Consider the following 12189-nt stretch of genomic DNA (forward strand, 5'->3'; position numbering starts at 1 on the left):
CAAAAGAGAAACAAAAACAAAGCCATATTGATGGAATAAAAATAAGGTAAAGATAAAACTATTATTGGTAAAAAAAATAAGAATATAGGAATTAAAATGCAAAAGAATCTCCTAAAATTACAATGAATTTTACAATGAATAATTCAAATGCTATAAGTAACTTGGATAGATAACTATAAATAGACAAATAATTTTAGAATTTATAAAATGCTACAAGAAAGTAAAGCTATGTTAACTTATATTAAGTCTAGTAATTGCTAAAGCCCTTAAGATTAAAACAATTGTGCAGCTAATTATAAAACAGCAAAATAAAACAGAAAATGGTCTGTGTATATTTAAAAGGAGAAGGTGGGGGGAAAGGGAGGGTGTCTGGAAGAAAGGATGTTAGAGAAGCCTAGTAAAGGCTCAGTATCACCTCACTTGAAGAAGTAGTTTATTGGTATCCTTTCCCCCCAAATTAGATATCCCCTAATAATAAGGCCAATCGGACTTTTGAGTGCATGGCAATAAGGCCAAGCACTTATTTCAAGGTTTTTTAAAAAAAAGACAGGATCTTATTTTAGGGGGAATAATGCAGCTCTGACCCAGAATCGGGATACATCGTTTGAAATCCCTGCCACCTGGTCATCTAGTAAAAGACTAAGAAAAGCAGCCTCAGGCCTGGCCAGATACATTTCTATTAAAAAGGCTAAGCAAATTACCCAGTTTCAATTTCCTCACCGCAAGCTATTTGAAGCCTGAATTTCTTCAATGTCATTGCCATTTATTGGTTATCTATTGTCCAGAAGGCTTTTTTTGAAAAGACCATAGATTTAGTTTTCATTATTAATAATTAAATCATGGTCAATGCAGCAGAACGCAATTGACTATAGAGCTGCCTTCAAACTTATAGGAACAGCAGAAACACTAGCTACATCATCTGCCAGCTAGGTTTAGTAAATAATGGTCTAATTTTCAAGTCTTGCTACCATATCATTAATATAGAAAATAATAAGAGGTCTAGAATACAACCTTGCTTTATCTCTTATAAGAAGTACCGGTAGGTACCAGCCCAGGTCAGGAAGACTTATTTGGATGTCATTCTTAGCCAGAAATTTAGTGAATGCTAACAAGCATGCATCAAAAGATCTCTTGGGTTTCAACTGTAGCTGTTCTCTAGAAAACTATGGAAGCCTGTTCTAAAATCAATAAAATCCCATATGAATATTCTTATAGTGATAGTGCGGAACATACACTACTCAATGAGAGGTTCTGGATCAAGCACTGGTCCACAGTTGATTTTCTTATCCCGATCTTTTCTTCTAACCAGTCCACTAATTTCCAGCAAATATGTATATGTATAGAGTTTATAAAGATGTAAAGCTTACAGATAATATTTAATAGTCTAATTGGGCATAATTGGATCATTCCCTTTTTATAATAATAAAGTTGTTCTATTTAGGGAGCATTTTAAATGTACAGTTTATAGCTGTAAATAGGGCTGTTAGTATTCATATCCACCAGTCACTGCTTAATTTAATCTTAACCCTAACTTTCCACATGGAAGTCATAATTGGAACCTGTAACTTAGTTTCTCTCCTATGGTCAACGACAATATACTAAAATGATAATATACGGTATAATATCTTTGATTTTGGAGGATTTTTTTCCCCAGAGAGCATTTCTCTCTTTTCAGTAGTTTTATACTCCCCCTTTTGCTTCTGAAGAACTTTATTTCATCTTTATTTATTTGTCTTTATTCTTACGTAATTTAAAACGTTCAATTAGGGAATATTCAGCTTTTATATTGTCCTCATCAAACCAGGGTTGGGGAATTTTTTTTTACATATTCCTCATTTAGTTTTACTAGCTCGTACACCTTGGAATAAAGTGATTAGACTAAGATACAAATTACAGATCTTTTCTAGGGAAGTTTAATCAATTAAGAAAATATATAAACCATGGACTTTATAAGTTTTATTGTTTCTTTCCTTCTCCTTTGTCCATTTTACATGAATATAATTTGCTGGGAGTTCTGGTTAGCAACATTTTTTATATTTGTTATCTTCCTTTTAAAACTAGACACAAGTTTAGAGGAAAATTATCACCACTTGGGGTTATCTTCCCATTAAAATTAGAGATCATATCTGTCATCCCACCAGAGAATATGAAGTACTGTAATCAATTAGTCTTGTTCCAAGGGGGCACAATAAGTGAAATCTCCAAATGTATTGCTCTTCCAACTATAATTTAAGTTTAGTAGGTGTAATTATGAACCAGCTGCCTTAGACATCATCCTGTGATTTACTCCTATCTCTAAAGTTGCCTTAGACATCATCCTGTAATTTACTCCTAACTCTAAAGTTGCCCATTAATGAATAGCTATCTCTGGCTTTCTGGGAAGTAAATACATTTTTGTTACATATATCTGAAGGGTATGATCTCTATGTGTCTAAGTTTATTATAGGAATCATACTGAAACACTGAAGCAAAGACTAGGCTACAATTTCTGAAAAAAGTAAGAACATTAAATTTTGTCCCTATAAATCAATTTAATGTGGATGATATCTCCTGCTTTTATAAATCCTATATTAAATTCTCATTTCCAGACAAAACAAATCAACTTCAATGAATAATTACATTTTATAAGAATGTACTGCACTTTCACGCTTTGGAAAAGTGTATTGACCATACTCACTGGCCCATTAAAATTATGACCTGTTATAAAGCTGTTTTTAACCTAACCCATTCACCATTAATTAGTAAAACTAACTATACAGAATTATCATGCTAATGTTACTTTTATTACACCTCTTAACAGTCCCTAATAAGCATGCTCAGTGATGTATCAGAATTAAGAAGAACAATTCACATATCACGGGAATGCTTTTTGATAACATCAACTGCCTTCTCTTAACTAATTCAGGAATTCTATGAATGAATTTTATGCATAACAATGTCATGTTCCTCATAATTATTCCATTGTCTTGAACAAAAAATTGTATAGCCAACATTAATTCCTTTTTCTGCTTAATTCTGGCAACAGTGTTCCAGGCAATTTTTAGACATTTCAGTGGTATTCAGGTATTGTTTTTTATGCATTTGGATAGGAGTCAGTCACTCAGATATTTTCTCCAAATCATTCCCACTTTTTGTTATTTAAAAAAGTGTTGTGCTATGCTATGCTGAAATTATGACCCTTGAAATGATTTTGGGTCCTTATACAGCTCTTTGTTTATGGTCCCACACTCTGTACAACAACTCCTCATTCAAATGCTTTACCCAGCCTAAATACTTAGTATTCATGTACAAAACTGCCTCACCTGTCCTTTACTGCAAATATAAAAGCTTAGTTTCCAATTTGTCTCCTATCATGAGTAAAGCATACAAATCAGTTGCATGAAACATTTCAGTCTGTATAACGATAAATCCAATAGAAGTCAAGAGATTTCTTCCAAATTCAATTAATATAGAGATGCTTGTTTTCCAATGAACCTGTGAAAATACTCATCCTCACTAAATCAACACTGGTTTGCTAGTATACATAACAATTTGGAGCAAAACTCAAACTAATGGTAGGAGGGAAATTATCTAGGCCTTGGCTTTCACTTTCCAGAATGCCACAGGTCTTAACTCTCTTAACATTTACGTGAAGTCACTAGACAAAGCTACTTGCCAGCATTTAATTTGCGCATGCGCCGGAATAGATAGGCGCATCTACAGAGAGCTCCCTAATGTGAATTAGGAAAAGTGAAAGTTAACCCCTGACAACCCTCTCTAGCTTGGTGAAAAGCGGATTGAGGGGGAGCGGATTGAATGGAGTTTTTGAAAACTTTACAAATAAGAAGCAAAGAAGGAGTAAGCTGCAGTTCTAAACGTGAGTAGGGGAAAAAGTGAGAACAAAGGAAAGATGGCGACTACTACGGATCTGGAGGGAAAAATGGATTCACTGTTAACGGCATTTGCTAATATGGGGCAGCTACTCAAAGAGATGCAGAAGGAAATAGCTGCCGTTGGTGCTGGCGTAACAGATTTAAAAGAGCAGTCGAAAACACAAGATCAGAGAATTGTGAAACTGGAGGAGGGGAAAAGTCGCCAGGAACTACGCATAAATAATTTGGAAGACAGACAAAGAAGAGCTAATCTGCGCTTGAGAGGATTTAAACAAGATTTTTCTGAGGGTAAACGTCTTATCCAAGCAATTCATCAATGGTTTGGTGAAAATAACATTAAATGTGATCCAGGTGAATATGAAAGAGCACATTGGGCATTTGGTTCTCAGAGTCAAGGAGATCAAAAGGATGTTATCGTAAGATTTACTTCGGAAAGGAGAGCAGCAGAAATCTTCAGAGAACTAAAGCAGATTCCAAACTTACATTATAAAGCCACTCCAATACACGTTTTAAAAGACTTGTCTGCAGAAACACTCAAGATGAGAAACCAAATGAAAGGCATCACGTCCTAGCTATATGAAGGAGGAATCCGTTTCACATGGCGTTATCCTGCTACAATAATTGTCTTTAAAGATTCCAAAGTTTTCCAGGCAAGATCCCTGGATGAGGGGGAGAAACTGCTCCAACAGCTGGGGATCGATTCGAATGTAAATTTCCAGGCATCAACAGCGAAGAGCAAGCCAGCAGTAGGAGATGGAAGAGATGGAAGAGGAGAAGATGATCTGTTTACATTCCAACCAACTCGCGCAGCAGAACAAAGAAAAAATGAAAAAATTGCAGCTCTACAAAAGGAACTTGATTTACTCCAAGAAAAGGAAAAAAAAGAACCAAGAATCACGCGTCAGAAGAAGAAATAATGAACTGAACTGAGCCGATCTGCCAACATGGTATTGTTGTTCTCAACTAATTAACTTCTTCTTTGTGTACTCTATGCTAACTAACAAGGGATAAAGAGGGAAGGAGGGGGGGTCTTTCTTTACTGCATTAAAAGGGGAGAGATGGGGGAGGTCTCTGGTGGAACGCAAATTCAGGAGTGCCTCTTGGATAACGAAAATTCTTTTCGTTGCCTCCCCTTGGGGGGGTGCAAGGGAAGGGGCACTAGGGTGGGGGTTCAAGACAATTAACAAATATTTTTCCAACAGGCTCTGTTTTGCAGGAGGGGGAAACACACTTAAAACTATGTAAAATGGGTGAAACAGTGATATTGTCGTTAAATGTAAATGGTCTTTCATCACAGAAAAAACGTTATAGAATTATGAAGCTGGCTAGGGTTAGTAGAGCTGATATCTTATTTTTATCAGAAACTCATAAAGGGAGGAAAAGATCAGATAAGTTACCAATAGCGAGTGGCAACGGGTCTACGAGTCGAGAGGGACAGCAAAAAGCAGAGGAGTCGCCATCTTGATTAACCAAAGAGTATTATTTCAGTTAATTAATATTAAAAGAGACAAAGATGGCAGAATGCTATTTATTAAGGGGAAAATAAATAATAAGGCAGTAACTTTAGCAGTAATCTATGCCCCCAATGCAAATGCAAAACAATTTATAATGAATGTAAAGCGTAAATTAGACAATTTTGCGGAAGGCACAGTGATTTTAGCAGGCGATTTCAACTTGGAATTAACAGTAGGGAGGGGAGAAAAGAAAAAGTTACATTTAAAGCTACTTGTCAGCATGGGTAAAATACAATCAATATGTTGATAATAGAGATGGCTCTTGGTTAACAACAATTAGATGTGATCATAAAGCACATGGAATGGGTGAAGAGATGCTTAGAGCAATGTTAAAAGAAAATAAGAAGCAAATAGAAACTATCATCAATACAAGTTCAGGTTCATTATGGATAATAAAAAATTACATCCTTATTCCATCTGCAGAATGTCCTTATTCCATCTGTAGGTAACTGCCCCAAGGTTTAAAATCTCTTTCTCCCATTCTCCCATTGCAACATCTTTCTGGAGGTTTTTTCCAGCCTCAATTGTAATAAACATCTACAAAACATTTTGCTCATAATTTTGTGGAGTATCAGGATGCTTATTCCTGACCTTATTAATTTCAGTCTTTCCTGCACTTGGATATATCTGTTCCCTGACTGGCCAATCATCAAAAAGCTATAAGCCATGGAATAAATCAACCTTTATTATTTCTATCATTTTGTGGAGTACAGTAAAACTTTCATCCCCTAAAACAAATATATGATTACAAAGTTCTTCATTTTTTATAATGTTATTTTTTTAAAAAAATATTTACCCATGCAGCCTACGGAGAGGGGCGGCATACAAATCTAATAGATAGATAGATAGATAGATAGATAGATAGATAGATAGATAGATAGATAGATAGATAGATAGATAGATAGATAGATAGATAGATAAATGTTCTGAGTATTTTTCTAGCTGTCACTGAAAGAAAGTCTTTCCTCCACCACTACATGCTTTTTCAGTTTTCCTAGTTTTTAAAGTTCCTAACTCTTATTTTCCATCTTTACAAGTAGAATTCTGTTTCCCAATTCTTTAATTTAATATGCAACACTAATAAAAAAATAGCCCACCTAGGTTCTTAAAGACCTGCTGCAAATCAGTAATATTATACAGACGGTATCATTTAGCAACATCAGTTGTTCAGTTTCATTATATTTCTGCTCTGATTTAAAAAAAATGTTTATATACATTTTTATTTGGAATGTGTTACATTTACAGCAAAACAAGCCCTATAATTTGGTCACAGAGTTCTGTGCCATGCTGTTATAAGGTCTATGAACAAACATATATTTCAGTCAAGGTTCCTTAAGTCAACTAAATGTCAATAATAAAAAAACCCATGAAAACAAAAACTAGGGCTTCTAAGCTTTGTAAATTCTCTTTTGATGCTCTCTAACTAAGCTTGCTTTATATTATCTGAGCAGTTTTGGCAATGCAGATAATTATGTCTTGCAGTGACAGCCAATTATATGATACAACAGAAAGGGAATTGTAGGTATTATTTTTCATTAACCTTTTTTTAAAAAAAAACCTGAGTCCCAGTGAGCATTTCACTTCAGAGCTTTCATCCTATGGCTAGATTCAGATGATTCAGTTCAAAGCATATTATCTCCTGTTTAAGGCTTATGGGCTTCATCATGCCCTGAGACTGGGAACCATATAGGAATTAATACAGCATATTACTCAGAGCCAAACACAGTAAATGTAGTGCTCAATTTACAACAGTTTGTTTAGTAACTATTCAAAGTTATAATTTATGACTTGTGACCATTTTTCATACTTATGACTGTAGTGGCATCTCCATGGTCATGTGATCAAAATTCAGATGCCTGGCAACTGATTCCTATTTATTATGGTTACAGTGTCACAGGATCATGTGATCAACTTTTGCAACCTTCCGTCAAGTGATGTTTGTCCGTCATGTTTGAGGAGGACATTGACATCAAATGGGTTGTGGGCTATGTGTCCACAGGTGGCTGGTAAGGACTATAAGGGCACAAAATGTTCTGCCACATGTTGGGCAGACATCTGTGGGCACCATTGTCACAGCATCTGGCTTTGCAGCCCTGGCTTTGCGGAGAGCTCGCTTCTCTACTGCTCTTCTGTCCTCAGATGTCTGGCAGCCTTGGTGGATCAGCACGCACCATGTTGGCCGATCTTGTGCCAGAGTTTTCCAGGAGGTAGTGTCGACATCGAGGAACTTGAAGGAGGCTTTCGATATTGTCTTTGTAATGCTTCCTTTGTCCCCCATGTGATAACTTTCCTTTAGACAGCTCACCATAGAGGAGCTGTTTAGGAATGCGATGCTCTGGCATCCTAGCAACATGGCCTGCCCGGAATGTCTGAGCTTGCATCAGCAGGGTGGGAATTGATGACAGGCCTGCTCTGAAGAGGACCTCAGTATCAGGCACCTTATCCTACCACCAGATCCTCAGAATTCTACAGAGGCAGGTCATGTGGTTCAATTGCCTAGCACAGTGATGGCGAACCTTTTTTCCCTCAGGTGCTGAAAGAGCATGGGCGCGTGCTATAGCACATGCCCGAGTGCCCATACCCATAATTCAATGCTTGGGCAGCCTCCCCCACCCCCCAGATGCTCTCTGGAGGCTGGAAATAGCCTGTTTCCCAACTTCTGATGGGCCCAGTAGGCATGTGTTTCGCCCTCCCTAGGCTCCAAAGGCTTCCTTGGAGCTGTGGGGGGTAAAAACGCCCTCCCTCATTTTCCTGAAGGTTCTCTGGATGCCAAAAATGCCCTCCCAGAGCCTCTATGCGAGCCAAAAATCAGATGGCTGGCACACACATGCATGTTGGAGCTGAGCTAGGGCAACGGCTCACGTGCCAGCAGATATGGTTCCGTGTGCCAACTGTGGCACCCATGCCATAGGTTCGCCATCACTGGCCTAGCATGTCTCCTGTATAGAATCCAAGTCTCACTGGCATACAACAGGATAGTTAGTACTATTGCTCAGTAGACTTTGAGCTTTGTAGCAAAGTTTAATCCATGTTGGTTCCACATATTGGTCATTAGTCTGCCAAATGCTGAGCTTGCCTTGGCGATTCTGCAGTTGACCTCAATGTCAATTGTTACTGCACGGGAGAGGGTACTGCCAAGATATGTAAATTGGTCCACTGCTTATAGCTTTTGTCCCTTTACTGGATGGTGGGCTCTTGGTATTTGGCTTTCGGAACAGGCTGATGCATCACTTCAGTCTTCTTTATATTGATAAGGAGACCAAAGTTGTCGCATCCTGCTGCAAAATTATCCACACTGGTTTGCATTTCCTGTTCTGATCCAGCATACAGGGCACAGTTGTCAGCAAAGAGGAGGTCACATAGCACAGTCTCCTTTATCTTGGTGACAGCCTTGAACCTTCGCAGGTTGAACAGTTTCCCATTGGTCCTGTATCTCAGGCTAACAACCAGGGATCTGTTCTGGAAGGCATCTGACAGCATGGCTGAACAAGGTCGGTGCCAACACGCACTCTTGCTTGATGCCGTTTGTTTTCTTCCATCAAGTAAAGTCAATGGGAAGGCCAGATTCACTTAACAACTGTGTTACTAACTTAACAACTGCAGTGATCGCTTAACAACTGTGGCAAGAAAGGTAATAAAATAGGGCAAAACTCGCTTAACAAATTTCACAACAAACATTTTGGGCTCAACTATAGTCACAAGTCAAGGGCTACCTGTATATTACGTATAAGAAAAGAAGAAATAGGCATAGGTCATAACATGATCGCAAGAAGGGAAACTAGTTCAAGATAGATCAAATATATGTTCCTTCAAACACTATGTAAGACTATCTATACCAGTGATGGCGAACCTTTTTTGGTCCACATGCCAAAGGGGGGGAATGCAGAGGGAGAATGTGCACATGCCCACATACATAATTCCATGAGGCCCCCCAGTGCCTGCACATGTGATCCCATGCCCCACTCCCAGCACGTGATGGCATGCCCAGGCTTCAGAGGCTTTCTAGGAGCCCAAGGAAGGCAAAAACAGCCTTCCCCAACCCCAGGAGGCTCTCTGGAGGCCAGAAACATGCTGTATGCTAACACTATGGAGGGTGAAAACAGCCTTACCCACAAATTGGGAAATGGACCATTTCTTGCCTCCGGAGGGCCTCTGAGAGGGGCAGTTTTTGCCCTCCCCATGCTCCTATAAAGCTTCTGAAACCTGGGGAAAGCAAATAAACTTGCCTTTGGATCTAACCAGAAGTTGGCAAATGAGACATTTCAGGCCTCTGAGGACCTCTGGGGATGGGGGTGTGTGGAGAAGGCCATTTTTGCCCTCCCCAGGCACCTAGAAATATTCTAGAGCTTGGGAAGAGCAAAAAATGGGCCTTCCCCATCCACTCCAGAGGCTGAAAATAGCCTTTTCCCCAACTCCCAGTGGGTTCAGAAGACCCAAAAATCAGCTGGCTAGAGTGTATATGCCTGAGCTTGCATGCCCACTGTTATGGCTCTGCAAGCCACTGTGGCAGGCGTGCTATAGGTTCGCCATCATGGATATATATTAACTACGGTCCATTTTGAATATATAGCAGAAAGGAGAAATTTGAGAGTTTACAAGGTTTTTTGTTTTCTAACTTATAATTGTAAACTACCAGAAGTCACTGGGAATCATGCAACCAATAAATTGTATAAATAATCAATCAAAGGAAGAAAAATGAAGTATTATTTAGTGTATCCTTTAACTGAACCTTAATCCTAATAAATTAAATTTCAAAATGAAATTTGGAATAAATTGGTAGTGAAATTCCAAAATGACAGCCTTCAGTTTGAAATTGAAATGTCTTAAAAATGTACCACATACTTACAAATTTATCAGGATCATATTTACAAAACTGAAGTATAAAATCATTTGCTGAAGAGAGAAGTCTTATATTAAGCAGACATTGCACAAATTCATTTTAATCATAAATTTCTAAAGTTGCACGGACACTTAGTCCTCCTACATACTTGTCAAAACCACAAAATGGGAAAAGGTAAAAGAAACAGGTTAAATTGCTATATACTACTTATATAAGATACAACTGTTTATTACAGTTGTATAGCAAGAACCAGCATGTGTAATCCACTATACTAGGAGCAGAGAGAGCCAGATTCCAATCCTCCATAGCCAGTTGAGTGACATGGAGATGTCACTTCCTCTGGGCCCAAATAATGTCAGTTTGAGACAGGCTGGCTAATATTTATTACACAAAAGGCGTAATGCTTTGGTAGCTTAACTATAAGAAGTAGGCAGAATGCAAAAAACAAGTAAGCTCTGAAGCGATGTGGGGCAATGCTAAGAAAAGCAATAGTTATATAATGTTGGTAGGGTTGGGTCTCTTCATTCTAAAGATTTTTAAGTGCAATAAGCTTGCTGCAATTATTAAGTTATTCAACTGATTTCTTTGTCATTAATTTTAAAAAGTGTAAGCATATGTGTATTTAATAGGCATTTTGTTTAATTAACTTTAATAGAGGTTTCTATAATAAATGTTAATCTATTCAATTAACTAACTTTAATCGGTTTAATTAATTAGATTTTATGTACCTAACTTCATTCTGCCTCTTTACTGAGGTTTCCATAAGGAGTTTGAAGAATAATTTAATTCTCTAGAGTATGTGTAATTAGAATTAGGAATTCCAGTACTGTTGTTTCTTTCTTCCCTTTTCATTCATTCATTCACAGTCACATCCCTTCTTTTCTCTGAGAGAACAGAGCAGAAGTTCTCAATTTTATTCTGTCAAAAAACAATCCTGTATGAAGTACTAGCAGTTTAACTAGAAAATTTATTGCAAATTACAATATATTCATTTCTGGAAACTATATTTCACAATGCTCTATTATTATTATTTTTTTTGAAGTTATCTTTAACTTTCAATCATTATTTCTTAAATCTTTAGCTATTATAAATTAGAAGATTCTTCTTAGAAATTTTTGTTATGTGGCTTTGTGTATGCGTGCATATGTTTTAAATTAATATATTAAAAACTATCCCAATGTAAATAGAACCAAGGTATAAAATATATTTAAAAATATATAATTATATATGAAGATTATTTCCTACTCATTATAATAAACACACCCAGGCACACACACATACACTCATATATACACACATGAAAAAGATAACATACAGAAATAAACAAGAGAAAAAGAATAATGTTGAAATAAATTTATATAAAACAAAAAATTGATTTTAACCATTTCATATGAGAGATAATTCAATCTTCACACTGGAATAAAACCACTATGGCTGCATCTAATACATCGTATGTTTGACATTTTTCTTATTTTAGCAATTTCCAAATTTTTTGAATATAATTTAACAACACATTAAACATCTCCCCTACCTCCCATGCCCTATTAACAATCAGGTGTTGAATCAAAAGAATACTTCAACAGAACAAAGCCCATAAATGAGTCATTTTCCCCACCAACTATATTTCTAACACAACAGAGGTTCTAATCCAAACTTTCCTAAACTTTTTTTCACATGTCAAAACCACAAAGGAAATATTTTAGCACATTAAATGCATCTTAAAAGAATATTAACATTATTTAAAACTCTTGCCTATTGGATCATTCCAAATTAGTTAACTATAGGGCTGGGGATCTCCCAAACTGTTTTCACTTAAATGTATACTTAAGGACCTCTGGATGTTGCAATTTGGATTTTGAGGATTTTTGACACAAATTGCTTACATTTCAGAAAACTACAGTAGTCAAAATACCAGTCAAATAACAAAGCTGAAATTTGAGAAAGTTGAAGCCCAGCACCTCAA

General features: G+C 37.0%; 1 protein-coding gene across 3 annotated transcripts in view; it reads right to left on the reverse strand.

Moving 5' to 3' along the window:
* Positions 1-12189, reverse strand: part of MACROD2 (mono-ADP ribosylhydrolase 2) — a 1339842-nt gene that overhangs the window by 1253319 nt on the left and 74334 nt on the right. The window lies entirely within an intron of this gene.

This window comes from Erythrolamprus reginae, chromosome 1 (assembly GCF_031021105.1).
Source record: "Erythrolamprus reginae isolate rEryReg1 chromosome 1, rEryReg1.hap1, whole genome shotgun sequence".
Classification (NCBI taxonomy): domain Eukaryota; kingdom Metazoa; phylum Chordata; class Lepidosauria; order Squamata; family Dipsadidae; genus Erythrolamprus; species Erythrolamprus reginae.